Below are 17,175 nucleotides of genomic sequence, written 5' to 3' on the forward strand. Positions count from 1 at the left end.
GCCTGCCATTCAGTGTGATTTCTGAGCGGGACTTCCTTCAGACAGTAACAGAGGGAGCAGCAGTGGATCAACCTTTAAAACAAGTTTAATGTAAACCCCGAGTCTGACCCCAGTCCCAAACCCTCATCAATTTAAACCCCGGGTCTGACCGCAGTCCCAAACCCACATTAATTTAAACCCTGAGTCCGATCCCAGTCCCAAACCCACATCAATTTAAACCCGATTCTGATCCCAGTCCCAAACCCTCATCAATTTAAACCCCGAGTCTGACCTCAGGCCCAAACCCACATCAATTTAAACCCCGAGTCTGACCTCAGGCCCAAACCCACATTAATTTAAACCCCGGGTCTGACCTCAGTCCCAAACCCACATTAATTTAAACCCCGAGTCTGACCTCAAGCCCAAACCCACATCAATTTAAACCCCGAGTCTGACCTCAGGCCCAAACCCACATTAATTTAAACCCCGGGTCTGACCTCAGTCCCAAACCCACATTAATTTAAACCCCGAGTCTGACCTCAGGCCCAAACCCACATCAATTTAAACCCCGAGTCTGACCCCAGTCCCAAACCCTCATCAATTTAAACCCCGAGTCTGATCCCAGTCCCAAACCCACATTAATTTAAACCCGAGTCCGATCCCAGTCCCAAACCCACATCAATTTAAACCCCGAGTCTGACCCCAGTCCCAAACCCTCATCAATTTAAACCCTGGGTCTGACCGCAGTCCCAAACCCACATTAATTTAAACCCCAAGTCTGAACCCAGGGCCAAACCCACATCGATATAAACCCCGAGTCTGATCCCAGTCCCAAACCCACATTAATTTAAACCCCAAGTCTGAACCCAGGGCCAAACCCACATCGATATAAACCCCGAGTCTGATCCCAGTCCCAAACCCACATTAATTTAAACCCCGAGTCTGACCCCAGGCCCAACCCCACATCGATATAAACCCCGAGTCTGATCCCAGTCCCAAACCCATATCAATTTACACCCCGAGTCTGACCCCAGTCCCAAACCCTCATCAATTTAAACCCCGAGTCTGACCCCAGTCCCAAACCCTCATCAATTTAAACCCCGAGTCTGACCCCAGTCCCAATGCCACATTAATTTAAACCCCGAGTCTGACCCCAGGCCCAAACCGTCATCAATTTAAACCCCGAGTCTGATCCCAGTCCCAAACCCACATTAATTTAAACCCCAAGTCTGAACCCAGGGCCAAACCCACATCGATATAAACCCCGAGTCTGATCCCAGTCCCAAACCCACATCAATTTAAACCCCGAGTCTGATCCGAGTACCAATCCCACATTAATTTAAACCCCGAGTCTGACCTCAGTCCCAAACCCACATCAATTTAAACCCCGAGTCTGATCCGAGTCCCAAACCCTCATCAATTTAAACCCGAGTCTGATCCCAGTCCCAAACCCACATCAATTTAAACCATGAGTCTAATCCCAGTCCCAAACCCACATTAATTTAAACCCCGAGTCTGACCCCAGGCCCAAACCGTCATCAATTTAAACCCCGAGTCTGATCCCAGTCCCAAACCCACATCAATTTAAACCCGATTCTGATCCCAGTCCCAAACCCTCATCAATTTAAACCCCTAGTCTGACCCCAGTCCCAAACCCTCATCAATTTAAACCCCGGGTCTGACCTCAGTCCCAAACCCACATCAATTTAAACCCCGGGTCTGACCTCAGTCCCAAACCCACATTAATTTAAACCCCGAGTCTGACCTCAGTCCCAAACCCACATTAATTTAAACCCCAAGTCTGACCTCAGGCCCAAACTCTCATCAATTTAAACCCTGAGTCTGATCCCAGTCCCAAACCCACATCAATTTAAACCCGATTCTGATCCCAGTCCCAAACCCTCATCAATTTAAACCCCAAGTCTGACCTCAGGCCCAAACCCACATCAATTTAAACCCCAAGTCTGACCTCAGGCCCAAACCCACATCAATTTAAACACCGAGTCTGACCTCAGGCCCAAACCCACATTAATTTAAACCCCGGGTCTGACCTCAGTCCCAAACCCACATTAATTTAAACCCCGAGTCTGACCTCAGGCCCAAACCCACATCAATTTAAACCCCGAGTCTGACCTCAGGCCCAAACCCACATTAATTTAAACCCCGAGTCTGACCTCAGTCCCAAACCCACATTAATTTAAACCCCAAGTCTGACCTCAGGCCCAATGCCACATCAATTTAAACCCGAGTCTGATCCCAGTCCCAAAACCACATCAATTTAAACCCCAAGTCTGACCTCAGGCCCAAACCCACATTAATTTAAACCCCGAGTCTCACCTCAGTCCCAAACCCACATCAACTTAAACCCCGAGTCTGATCCGAGTCCCAAACCCACATTAATTTAAACCCCGAGTCTGACCCCAGTCCCAAACCCACATCAATTTAAACCCCGAGTCTGATCCGAGTACCAATCCGACATCAATTTAAACCCCGAGTCTGACCTCAGGCCCAAACTCTCATCAATTTAAACCCCGAGTCTGACCCCAGTCCCAAACCCTCATCAATTTAAACCCCGAGTCTGACCTCAGGCCCAAACTCTCATCAATTTAAACCCCGAGTCTGACCCCAGTCCCAAACTCTCATCAATTTAAACCCCGAGTCTGACCCCAGTCCCAAACCCTCATCAATTTAAACCCCGGGTCTGACCGCAGTCCCAAACCCACATTAATTTAAACCCGAGTCCGATCCCAGTCCCAAACCCACATCAATTTAAACCCCAAGTCTGACCCCAGGGCCAAACCCACATCGATATAAACCCCGCGTCTGATCCCAGTCCCAAACCCACATTAATTTAAACCCCGAGTCTGACCCCAGTCCCAAACCCACATTAATTTAAACCCCGTGTCTGACCCCAGGCCCAACCCCACATCGATATAAACCCCGAGTCTGATCCCAGTCCCAAACCCATATCAATTTACACCCCGAGTCTGACCCCAGTCCCAAACCCTCATCAATTTAAACCCCGAGTCTGACCCCAGTCCCAAACCCTCATCAATTTACACCCCGAGTCTGACCCCAGTCCCAAACCCTCATCCATTTAAACCCCGAGTCTGACCCCAGTCCCAAACCCTCATCAATCTAAACCCCGAGTCTGACCCCAGTCCCAATGCCACATCAATTTAAACCCGAGTCTGATCCAAGTCCCAAAACCACATCAATTTAAACCCCGAGTCTGATCCGAGTCCCAAACCCACATTAATTTAAATCCCGAGTCTCACCTCAGTCCCAAACCCACATCAACTTAAACCCCGAGTCTGATCCGAGTCCCAAACCCACATTAATTTAAACCCCGAGTCTGACCCCAGTCCCAAACCCACATCAATTTAAACCCCGAGTCTGATCCGAGTACCAATCCCACATTAATTTAAACCCCGAATCTGACCTCAGTCCCAAACCCACATCAATTTAAACCCTGAGTCTGATCCGAGTCCCAATCCCACATCAATTTAAACCCGAGTCTGATCCCAGTCCCAAACCCACATCAATTTAAACCATGAGTCTAATCCCAGTCCTAAACCCACATTAATTTAAACCCCGAGTCTGACCCCAGGCCCAAACCGTCATCAATTTAAACCCCGAGACTGATCCCAGTCCCAAACCCACATCAATTTAAACCATGAGTCTAATCCCAGTCCCAAACCCACATTAATTTAAACCCCGAGTCTGACCTCAGGCCCAAACCCACATTAATTTAAACCCTGAGTCCGATCCCAGTCCCAAACCCACATCAATTTAAACCCGATTCTGATCCCAGTCCCAAACCCTCATCAATTTAAACCCCGAGTCTGACCTCAGGCCCAAACCCACATCAATTTAAACCCCGAGTCTGACCTCAGGCCCAAACCCACATTAATTTAAACCCCGGGTCTGACCTCAGTCCCAAACCCACATTAATTTAAACCCCGAGTCTGACCTCAGGCCCAAACCCACATCAATTTAAACCCCGAGTCTGACCTCAGGCCCAAACTCTCATCAATTTAAACCCCGAGTCTGACCCCAGTCCCAAACCCTCATCAATTTAAATCCCGAGTCTGATCCCAGTCCAAAACCCACGTTAATTTAAACCCGAGTCCGATCCCAGTCCCAAACCCACATCAATTTAAACCCCGAGTCTGACCCCAGTCCCAAACCCTCATCAATTTAAACCCTGGGTCTGACCGCAGTCCCAAACCCACATTAATATAAACCCGAGTCCGATCCCAGTCCCAAACCCACATCAATTTAAACCCCGAGTCTGACCCCAGGGCCAAACTCACATCGATATAAACCCCGAGTCTGATCCCAGTCCCAAACCCACATTAATTTAAACCCCGAGTCTGACCCCAGTCCCAAACCCACATTAATTTAAACCCCGAGTCTGACCCCAGGCCCAACCCCACATCGATATAAACCCCGAGTCTGATCCCAGTCCCAAACCCACATCAATTTAAACCCGATTCTGATCCCAGTCCCAAACCCTCATCAATTTAAACCCCAAGTCTGACCTCAGGCCCAAACCCACATCAATTTAAACCCCAAGTCTGACCTCAGGCCCAAACCCACATCAATTTAAACCCCGAGTCTGACCTCAGGCCCAAACCCACATTAATTTAAACCCCGGGTCTGACCTCAGTCCCAAACCCACATTAATTTAAACCCCGAGTCTGACCTCAGGCCCAAACCCACATCAATTTAAACCCCGAGTCTGACCTCAGTCCCAAACCCACATTAATTTAAACCCCAAGTCTGACCTCAGGCCCAAACTCTCATCAATTTAAACCCCGAGTCTGACCCCAGTCCCAATGCCACATCAATTTAAACCCGAGTCTGATCCCAGTCCCAAAACCACATCAATTTAAACCCCAAGTCTGATCCGAGTCCCAAACCCACATTAATTTAAACCCCGAGTCTCACCTCAGTCCCAAACCCACATCAACTTAAACCCCGAGTCTGATCCGAGTCCCAAACCCACATTAATTTAAACCCCGAGTCTGACCCCAGTCCCAAACCCACATCAATTTAAACCCCGAGTCTGATCCGAGTACCAATCCCACATCAATTTAAACCCCGAGTCTGACCTCAGGCCCAAACTCTCATCAATTTAAACCCCGAGTCTGACCCCAGTCCCAAACCCTCATCAATTTAAACCCCGAGTCTGATCCCAGTCCCAAACCCACATTAATTTAAACCCGAGTCCGATCCCAGTCCCAAACCCACATCAATTTAAACCCCGAGTCTGACCCCAGTCCCAAACCCTCATCAATTTAAACCCCGAGTCTGACCGCAGTCCCAAACCCACATTAATTTAAACCCGAGTCCGATCCCAGTCCCAAACCCACATCAATTTAAACCCCAAGTCTGACCCCAGGGCCAAACCCACATCGATATAAACCCCGCGTCTGATCCCAGTCCCAAACCCACATTAATTTAAACCCCGAGTCTGACCCCAGTCCCAAACCCACATTAATTTAAACCCCGTGTCTGACCCCAGGCCCAACCCCACATCGATATAAACCCCGAGTCTGATCCCAGTCCCAAACCCATATCAATTTACACCCCGAGTCTGACCCCAGTCCCAAACCCTCATCAATTTAAACCCCGAGTCTGACCCCAGTCCCAAACCCTCATCAATCTAAACCCCGAGTCTGACCCCAGTCCCAATGCCACATCAATTTAAACCCCGAGTCTGATCCGAGTCCCAAACCCACATTAATTTAAATCCCGAGTCTCACCTCAGTCCCAAACCCACATCAACTTAAACCCCGAGTCTGATCCGAGTCCCAAACCCACATTAATTTAAACCCCGAGTCTGACCCCAGTCCCAAACCCACATCAATTTCAACCCCGAGTCTGATCCGAGTACCAATCCCACATTAATTTAAACCCCGAGTCTGACCTCAGGCCCAAACTATCATCAATTTAAACCCCGAGTCTGACCCCAGTCCCAAACCCTCATCAATCTAAACCCCGAGTCTGACCCCAGTCCCAATGCCACATCAATTTAAACCCGAGTCTGATCCAAGTCCCAAAACCACATCAATTTAAACCCCGAGTCTGATCCGAGTCCCAAACCCACATTAATTTAAATCCCGAGTCTCACCTCAGTCCCAAACCCACATCAACTTAAACCCCGAGTCTGATCCGAGTCCCAAACCCACATTAATTTAAACCCCGAGTCTGACCCCAGTCCCAAACCCACATTAATTTAAACCCCGAGTCTGACCTCAGTCCCAAACCCACATCAATTTAAACCCTGAGTCTGATCCGAGTCCCAATCCCACATCAATTTAAACCCGAGTCTGATCCCAGTCCCAAACCCACATCAATTTAAACCATGAGTCTAATCCCAGTCCTAAACCCACATTAATTTAAACCCCGAGTCTGACCCCAGGCCCAAACCGTCATCAATTTAAACCCCGAGACTGATCCCAGTCCCAAACCCACATTAATTTAAACCCCGAGTCTGACCTCAGGCCCAAACCCACATCAAATTAAACCCCGAGTCTGACCTCAGGCCGAATCCCACATCAAATTAAACCCCAAGTCTGACCTCAGGCCCAAACCCACATTAATTTAAACCCCGAGTCTGACCTCAGGCCCAAACCCACAACAATTTAAACCCCAAGTCTGATCCCAGTCCCAAACCCACATCAATTTAAACCCCGAGACTGATCCCAGTCCCAAACCCACATTAATTTAAACCCCGAGTCTGACCCCACGCACAAACCCACATCGATATAAACCCCGAGTCTGACCTCAGGCCCAAACCCACAACAATTTAAACCCCAAGTCTGATCCCAGTCCCAAACCCACATCAATTTAAACCCCGAGTCTGACCTCAGGCCCAAACCCACAACAATTTAAACCCCAAGTCTGATCCCAGTCCCAAACCCACATCGATATAAACCCCGAGTCTGACCTCAAGCCCAAACCCACAACAATTTAAACCCCAAGTCTGATCCCAGTCCCAAACCCACATCAATTTAAACCCCGAGTCTGACCTCAGGCCCAAACCCACAACAATTTAAACCCCGTGTCTGATCCCAGTCCCAAACCCACATCAATTTAAACCCCGAGTCTGACCTCAGTCCCAAACCCACATCAATTTAAACCCCGGGTCTGACCTCAGTCCCAAACCCACATTAATTTAAACCCCGAGTCTGACCTCAGGCCCAAACCCACATCAATTTAAACCCCGAGTCTGACCTCAGGCCCAAACCCACATTAATTTGAACCCCGGGTCTGACCTCAGGCCCAAACCCACATCAATTTAAACCCCGAGTCTGACCTCAGGCCCAAACTCTCATCAATTTAAACCCCGAGTCTGACCCCAGTCCCAAACCCTCATCAATTTAAACCCCGAGTCTGATCCCAGTCCCAAACCCACATTAATTTAAACCCCATTCCGATCCCAGTCCCAAACCCACATCAATTTAAACCCCGAGTCTGACCCCAGTCCCAAACCCTCATCAATTTAAACCCCGGGTCTGATCGCAGTCCCAAACCCACATTAATTTAAACCCGAGTCCGATCCCAGTCCCAAACCCACATCAATTTAAACCCCGAGTCTGACCCCAGGCCCAACCCCACATCGATATAAACCACGAGTCTGATCCCAGTCCCAAACCCATATCAATTTACACCCCGAGTCTGACCCCAGTCCCAAACCCTCATCAATTTAAACCCCGAGTCTGACCCCAGTCCCAAACCCTCATCAATCTAAACCCCGAGTCTGACCCCAGTCCCAATGCCACATCAATTTAAACCCGAGTCTGATCCAAGTCCCAAAACCATATCAATTTAAACCCCGAGTCTGATCCCAGTCCCAAACCCACATCAATTTAAACCCCGAGTCTGACCTCAGGCCGAATCCCACATCAAATTAAACCCCAAGTCTGACCTCAGGCCCAAACCCACATTAATTTAAACCCCGAGTCTGACCTCAGGCCCAAACCCACATCAAATTAAACCCCGAGTCTGACCTCAGGCCGAATCCCACATCAAATTAAACCCCAAGTCTGACCTCAGGCCCAAACCCACATTAATTTAAACCCCGAGTCTGACCTCAGGCCCAAACCCACATCAAATTAAACCCCGAGTCTGACCTCAGGCCGAATCCCACATCAAATTAAACCCCAAGTCTGACCTCAGGCCCAAACCCACATTAATTTAAACCCCGAGTCTGACCTCAGGCCCAAACCCACAACAATTTAAACCCCAAGTCTGACCTCAGGCCCAAACCCACAACAATTTAAACCCCAAGTCTGATCCCAGTCCCAAACCCACATTAATTTAAACCCCAAGTCTGATCCCAGTCCCAAACCCACATTAATTTAAACCCCGAGTCTGACCTCAGTCCCAAACCCACATTAATTTAAACCCCGAGTCTGACCTCAGGCCCAAACCCACATTAATTTAAACCCCGGGTCTGACCTCAGGCCCAAACCCACAACAATTTAAACCCCGAGTCTGACCTCAGTCCCAAACCCACATCAATTTAAACCCCGAGTCTGACCTCAGTCCCAAACCCACATCAATTTAAACCCCGAGTCTGATCCCAGTCCCAAACCCTCATCAATTTAAACCCCGAGTCTGATCCCAGTCCCAAACCCTCATCAATTTAAACTCCGAGTCTGATCCCAGTCCCAAACCCTCATCAATTTAAACTCCGAGTCTGATCCCAGTCCCAAACCCTCATCAATTTAAACCCCGAATCTGATCCCAGTCCCAAACCCACATCAATTGAAACACGATTCTGATCCCAGTCCCAAACCCACATCAATTTAAACCCCTAGTCTGACCTCAGTCCCAAACCCACATTAATTTAAACCCCGAGTCTGACCTCAGGCCCAAACCCACATTAATTTAAACCCCGAGTCTGACCTCAGTCCCAAACCCACATTAATTTAAACCTCAAGTCTGACCCCAGGCCCAAACCGTCATCAATTTAAACCCCGAGACTGATCCCAGTCCCAAACCCACATTAATTTAAACCCCGAGTCTGACCTCAGGCCCAAACCCACATCAAATTAAACCCCGAGTCTGACCTCAGGCCGAATCCCACATCAAATTAAACCCCAAGTCTGACCTCAGGCCCAAACCCACATTAATTTAAACCCCGAGTCTGACCTCAGGCCCAAACCCACAACAATTTAAACCCCAAGTCTGATCCCAGTCCCAAACCCACATCAATTTAAACCCCGAGACTGATCCCAGTCCCAAACCCACATTAATTTAAACCCCGAGTCTGACCTCAGGCCCAAACCCACATCAATTTAAACCCCGAGTCTGACCCCACGCACAAACCATCATCAATTTAAACCCCGAGTCTGACCTCAGGCCCAAACCCACATTAATTTAAACCCCGGGTCTGACCTCAGGCCCAAACCCACAACAATTTAAACCCCGTGTCTGATCCCAGTCCCAAACCCACATCAATTTAAACCCCGAGTCTGATCCCAGTCCCAAACCCACATTAATTTAAACCCCGAGTCTGACCCCAGTCCCAAACCCACATTAATTTAAACCCCGAGTCTGACCCCAGGCCCAACCCCACATCGATATAAACCCCGAGTCTGATCCCAGTCCCAAACCCACATCAATTTAAACCCGATTCTGATCCCAGTCCCAAACCCTCATCAATTTAAACCCCAAGTCTGACCTCAGGCCCAAACCCACATCAATTTAAACCCCAAGTCTGACCTCAGGCCCAAACCCACATCAATTTAAACCCCGAGTCTGACCTCAGGCCCAAACCCACATTAATTTAAACCCCGGGTCTGACCTCAGTCACAAACACACATTAATTTAAACCCCGAGTCTGACCTCAGGCCCAAACCCACATCAATTTAAACCCCGAGTCTGACCTCAGTCCCAAACCCACATTAATTTAAACCCCAAGTCTGACCTCAGGCCCAAACTCTCATCAATTTAAACCCCGAGTCTGACCCCAGTCCCAATGCCACATCAATTTAAACCCGAGTCTGATCCCAGTCCCAAAACCACATCAATTTAAACCCCAAGTCTGATCCGAGTCCCAAACCCACATTAATTTAAACCCCGAGTCTCACCTCAGTCCCAAACCCACATCAACTTAAACCCCGAGTCTGATCCGAGTCCCAAACCCACATTAATTTAAACCCCGAGTCTGACCCCAGTCCCAAACCCACATCAATTTAAACCCCGAGTCTGATCCGAGTACCAATCCCACATCAATTTAAACCCCGAGTCTGACCTCAGGCCCAAACTCTCATCAATTTAAACCCCGAGTCTGACCCCAGTCCCAAACCCTCATCAATTTAAACCCCAAGTCTGATCCCAGTCCCAAACCCACATTAATTTAAACCCGAGTCCGATCCCAGTCCCAAACCCACATCAATTTAAACCCCGAGTCTGACCCCAGTCCCAAACCCTCATCAATTTAAACCCCGAGTCTGACCGCAGTCCCAAACCCACATTAATTTAAACCCGAGTCCGATCCCAGTCCCAAACCCACATCAATTTAAACCCCAAGTCTGACCCCAGGGCCAAACCCACATCGATATAAACCCCGCGTCTGATCCTAGTCCCAAACCCACATTAATTTAAACCCCGAGTCTGACCCCAGTCCCAAACCCACATTAATTTAAACCCCGTGTCTGACCCCAGGCCCAACCCCACATCGATATAAACCCCGAGTCTGATCCCAGTCCCAAACCCATATCAATTTACACCCCGAGTCTGACCCCAGTCCCAAACCCTCATCAATTTAAACCCCGAGTCTGACCCCAGTCCCAAACCCTCATCAATCTAAACCCCGAGTCTGACCCCAGTCCCAATGCCACATCAATTTAAACCCCGAGTCTGATCCGAGTCCCAAACCCACATTAATTTAAATCCCGAGTCTCACCTCAGTCCCAAACCCACATCAACTTAAACCCCGAGTCTGATCCGAGTCCCAAACCCACATTAATTTAAACCCCGAGTCTGACCCCAGTCCCAAACCCACATCAATTTCAACCCCGAGTCTGATCCGAGTACCAATCCCACATTAATTTAAACCCCGAGTCTGACCTCAGGCCCAAACTATCATCAATTTAAACCCCGAGTCTGACCCCAGTCCCAAACCCTCATCAATCTAAACCCCGAGTCTGACCCCAGTCCCAATGCCACATCAATTTAAACCCGAGTCTGATCCAAGTCCCAAAACCACATCAATTTAAACCCCGAGTCTGATCCGAGTCCCAAACCCACATTAATTTAAATCCCGAGTCTCACCTCAGTCCCAAACCCACATCAACTTAAACCCCGAGTCTGATCCGAGTCCCAAACCCACATTAATTTAAACCCCGAGTCTGACCCCAGTCCCAAACCCACATTAATTTAAACCCCGAGTCTGACCTCAGTCCCAAACCCACATCAATTTAAACCCTGAGTCTGATCCGAGTCCCAATCCCACATCAATTTAAACCCGAGTCTGATCCCAGTCCCAAACCCACATCAATTTAAACCATGAGTCTAATCCCAGTCCTAAACCCACATTAATTTAAACCCCGAGTCTGACCCCAGGCCCAAACCGTCATCAATTTAAACCCCGAGACTGATCCCAGTCCCAAACCCACATTAATTTAAACCCCGAGTCTGACCTCAGGCCCAAACCCACATCAAATTAAACCCCGAGTCTGACCTCAGGCCGAATCCCACATCAAATTAAACCCCAAGTCTGACCTCAGGCCCAAACCCACATTAATTTAAACCCCGAGTCTGACCTCAGGCCCAAACCCACAACAATTTAAACCCCAAGTCTGATCCCAGTCCCAAACCCACATCAATTTAAACCCCGAGACTGATCCCAGTCCCAAACCCACATTAATTTAAACCCCGAGTCTGACCCCACGCACAAACCCACATCGATATAAACCCCGAGTCTGACCTCAGGCCCAAACCCACAACAATTTAAACCCCAAGTCTGATCCCAGTCCCAAACCCACATCAATTTAAACCCCGAGTCTGACCTCAGGCCCAAACCCACAACAATTTAAACCCCAAGTCTGATCCCAGTCCCAAACCCACATCGATATAAACCCCGAGTCTGACCTCAAGCCCAAACCCACAACAATTTAAACCCCAAGTCTGATCCCAGTCCCAAACCCACATCAATTTAAACCCCGAGTCTGACCTCAGGCCCAAACCCACAACAATTTAAACCCCGTGTCTGATCCCAGTCCCAAACCCACATCAATTTAAACCCCGAGTCTGACCTCAGTCCCAAACCCACATCAATTTAAACCCCGGGTCTGACCTCAGTCCCAAACCCACATTAATTTAAACCCCGAGTCTGACCTCAGGCCCAAACCCACATCAATTTAAACCCCGAGTCTGACCTCAGGCCCAAACCCACATTAATTTGAACCCCGGGTCTGACCTCAGGCCCAAACCCACATCAATTTAAACCCCGAGTCTGACCTCAGGCCCAAACTCTCATCAATTTAAACCCCGAGTCTGACCCCAGTCCCAAACCCTCATCAATTTAAACCCCGAGTCTGATCCCAGTCCCAAACCCACATTAATTTAAACCCCATTCCGATCCCAGTCCCAAACCCACATCAATTTAAACCCCGAGTCTGACCCCAGTCCCAAACCCTCATCAATTTAAACCCCGGGTCTGATCGCAGTCCCAAACCCACATTAATTTAAACCCGAGTCCGATCCCAGTCCCAAACCCACATCAATTTAAACCCCGAGTCTGACCCCAGGCCCAACCCCACATCGATATAAACCACGAGTCTGATCCCAGTCCCAAACCCATATCAATTTACACCCCGAGTCTGACCCCAGTCCCAAACCCTCATCAATTTAAACCCCGAGTCTGACCCCAGTCCCAAACCCTCATCAATCTAAACCCCGAGTCTGACCCCAGTCCCAATGCCACATCAATTTAAACCCGAGTCTGATCCAAGTCCCAAAACCATATCAATTTAAACCCCGAGTCTGATCCCAGTCCCAAACCCACATCAATTTAAACCCCGAGTCTGACCTCAGGCCGAATCCCACATCAAATTAAACCCCAAGTCTGACCTCAGGCCCAAACCCACATTAATTTAAACCCCGAGTCTGACCTCAGGCCCAAACCCACATCAAATTAAACCCCGAGTCTGACCTCAGGCCGAATCCCACATCAAATTAAACCCCAAGTCTGACCTCAGGCCCAAACCCACATTAATTTAAACCCCGAGTCTGACCTCAGGCCCAAACCCACATCAAATTAAACCCCGAGTCTGACCTCAGGCCGAATCCCACATCAAATTAAACCCCAAGTCTGACCTCAGGCCCAAACCCACATTAATTTAAACCCCGAGTCTGACCTCAGGCCCAAACCCACAACAATTTAAACCCCAAGTCTGACCTCAGGCCCAAACCCACAACAATTTAAACCCCAAGTCTGATCCCAGTCCCAAACCCACATTAATTTAAACCCCAAGTCTGATCCCAGTCCCAAACCCACATTAATTTAAACCCCGAGTCTGACCTCAGTCCCAAACCCACATTAATTTAAACCCCGAGTCTGACCTCAGGCCCAAACCCACATTAATTTAAACCCCGGGTCTGACCTCAGGCCCAAACCCACAACAATTTAAACCCCGAGTCTGACCTCAGTCCCAAACCCACATCAATTTAAACCCCGAGTCTGACCTCAGTCCCAAACCCACATCAATTTAAACCCCGAGTCTGATCCCAGTCCCAAACCCTCATCAATTTAAACCCCGAGTCTGATCCCAGTCCCAAACCCTCATCAATTTAAACTCCGAGTCTGATCCCAGTCCCAAACCCTCATCAATTTAAACTCCGAGTCTGATCCCAGTCCCAAACCCTCATCAATTTAAACCCCGAATCTGATCCCAGTCCCAAACCCACATCAATTGAAACACGATTCTGATCCCAGTCCCAAACCCACATCAATTTAAACCCCTAGTCTGACCTCAGTCCCAAACCCACATTAATTTAAACCCCGAGTCTGACCTCAGGCCCAAACCCACATTAATTTAAACCCCGAGTCTGACCTCAGTCCCAAACCCACATTAATTTAAACCCCAAGTCTGACCCCAGGCCCAAACCGTCATCAATTTAAACCCCGAGACTGATCCCAGTCCCAAACCCACATTAATTTAAACCCCGAGTCTGACCTCAGGCCCAAACCCACATCAAATTAAACCCCGAGTCTGACCTCAGGCCGAATCCCACATCAAATTAAACCCCAAGTCTGACCTCAGGCCCAAACCCACATTAATTTAAACCCCGAGTCTGACCTCAGGCCCAAACCCACAACAATTTAAACCCCAAGTCTGATCCCAGTCCCAAACCCACATCAATTTAAACCCCGAGACTGATCCCAGTCCCAAACCCACATTAATTTAAACCCCGAGTCTGACCTCAGGCCCAAACCCACATCAATTTAAACCCCGAGTCTGACCCCACGCACAAACCATCATCAATTTAAACCCCGAGTCTGACCTCAGGCCCAAACCCACATTAATTTAAACCCCGGGTCTGACCTCAGGCCCAAACCCACAACAATTTAAACCCCGTGTCTGATCCCAGTCCCAAACCCACATCAATTTAAACCCCGAGTCTGACCTCAGTCCCAAACCCACATCAATTTAAACCCCGAGTCTGATCCCAGTCCCAAACCCTCATCAATTTAAACCCCGAGTCTGATCCCAGTCCCAAACCCTCATCAATTTAAACCCCGAGTCTGATCCCAGTCCAAACCATCATCAATTTAAACTCCGAGTCTGATCCCAGTCCCAAACCCTCATCAATTTAAACTCCGAGTCTGATCCCAGTCCCAAACCCTCATCAATTTAAACCCCGAATCTGATCCCAGTCCCAAACCCACATCAATTTAAACACGATTCTGATCCCAGTCCCAAACCCTCATCAATTTAAACCCCTAGTCTGACCCCAGTCCCAAACCCACATCAATTTAAACCCCGGGTCTGACCTCAGTCCCAAACCCCCATTAATTTAAACCCCGAGTCTGACCTCAGGCCCAAACCCACATTAATTTAAACCCCGAGTCTGACCTCAGTCCCAAACCCACATTAATTTAAACCCCAAGTCTGACCTCAGGCCCAAACTCTCATCAATTTAAACCCTGAGTCCGATCCCAGTCCCAAACCCACATCAATTTAAACCCGATTCTGATCCCAGTCCCAAACCCTCATCAATTTAAACCCCAAGTCTGACCTCAGGCCCAAACCCACATCAATTTAAACCCCAAGTCTGACCTCAGGCCCAAACCCACATCAATTTAAACCCCGAGTCTGACCTCAGGCCCAAACCCACATTAATTTAAACCCCGGGTCTGACCTCAGTCCCAAACCCACATTAATTTAAACCCCGAGTCTGACCTCAGGCCCAAACCCACATCAATTTAAACCCCGTGTCTGACCTCAGTCCCAAACCCACATTAATTTAAACCCCAAGTCTGACCTCAGGCCCAAACTCTCATCAATTTAAACCCCGAGTCTGACCCCAGTCCCAATGCCACATCAATTTAAACCCGAGTCTGATCCCAGTCCCAAAACCACATCAATTTAAACCCCGAGTCTGATCCGAGTCCCAAACCCACATTAATTTAAACCCGAGTCCGATCCCAGTCCCAAACCCACATCAATTTAAACCCCAAGTCTGACCCCAGTCCCAAACCCTCATCAATTTAAACCCCGGGTCTGACCGCAGTCCCAAACCCACATTAATTTAAACCCGAGTCCGATCCCAGTCCCAAACCCACATTAATTTAAACCCCGGGTCTGAACCGAGTCCCAAACCCACATTAATTTAAACCCCGAGTCTCACCTCAGTCCCAAACCCACATCAACTTAAACCCCGAGTCTGATCCGAGTCCCAAACCCACATTAATTTAAACCCCGAGTCTGACCCCAGTCCCAAACCCACATCAATTTAAACCCCGAGTCTGATCCGAGTACCAATCCCACATCAATTTAAACCCCGAGTCTGACCTCAGGCCCAAACTCTCATCGATTTAAACCCCGAGTCTGACCCCAGTCCCAAACCCTCATCAATTTAAACCCCGAGTCTGATCCCAGTCCCAAACCCACATTAATTTAAACCCGAGTCCGATCCCAGTCCCAAACCCACATCAATTTAAACCCCGAGTCTGACCCCAGTCCCAAACCCTCATCAATTTAAACCCCGGGTCTGACCGCAGTCCCAAACCCACATTAATTTAAACCCGAGTCCGATCCCAGTCCCAAACCCACATCAATTTAAACCCCAAGTCTGACCCCAGGGCCAAACCCACATCGATATAAACCCCGAGTCTGATCCCAGTCCCAAACCCACATTAATTTAAACCCCGAGTCTGACCCCAGTCCCAAACCCACATTAATTTAAACCCCGTGTCTGACCCCAGGCCCAACCCCACATCGATATAAACCCCGAGTCTGATCCCAGTCCCAAACCCATATCAATTTAAACCCCGAGTCTGACCCCAGTCCCAAACCCTCATCAATTTAAACCCCGAGTCTGACCCCAGTCCCAAACCCTCATCAATCTAAACCCCGAGTCTGACCCCAGTCCCAATGCCACATCAATTTAAACCCGAGTCTGATCCAAGTCCCAAAACCACATCAATTTAAACCCCGAGTCTGATCCGAGTCCCAAACCCACATTAATTTAAATCCCGAGTCTCACCTCAGTCCCAAACCCACATCAACTTAAACCCCGAGTCTGATCCGAGTCCCAAACCCACATTAATTTAAACCCCGAGTCTGACCCCAGTCCCAAACCCACATCAATTTAAACCCCGAGTCTGATCCGAGTACCAATCCCACATTAATTTAAACCCCGAGTCTGACCCCAGTCCCAAACCCACATCAATTTAAACCCCGAGTCTGATCCGAGTACCAATCCCACATTAATTTAAACCCCGAGTCTGACCCCAGTCCCAAACCCACATCAATTTAAACCCCGAGTCTGATCCGAGTACCAATCCCACATTAATTTAAACCCCGGGTCTGACCTCAGTCCCAAACCCACATCAATTTAAACCCCGAGTCTGATCCGAGTCCCAATCCCACATCAATTTAAACCCGAGTCTGATCCCAGTCCCAAACCCACATCAATTTAAACCATGAGTCTAATCCCAGTCCTAAA

General features: G+C 48.8%; 1 protein-coding gene across 1 annotated transcript in view; it reads right to left on the reverse strand.

Moving 5' to 3' along the window:
- The window catches only part of LOC137359015 (zinc finger protein 235-like), a 165,265-nt gene that overhangs the window by 90,027 nt on the left and 58,063 nt on the right, over window positions 1-17,175 (reverse strand). The window lies entirely within an intron of this gene.

The sequence above is a fragment of the Heterodontus francisci genome, unplaced genomic scaffold (genome assembly GCF_036365525.1).
Source record: "Heterodontus francisci isolate sHetFra1 unplaced genomic scaffold, sHetFra1.hap1 HAP1_SCAFFOLD_615, whole genome shotgun sequence".
In the NCBI taxonomy this organism is placed as follows: Eukaryota; Metazoa; Chordata; class Chondrichthyes; order Heterodontiformes; family Heterodontidae; genus Heterodontus; species Heterodontus francisci.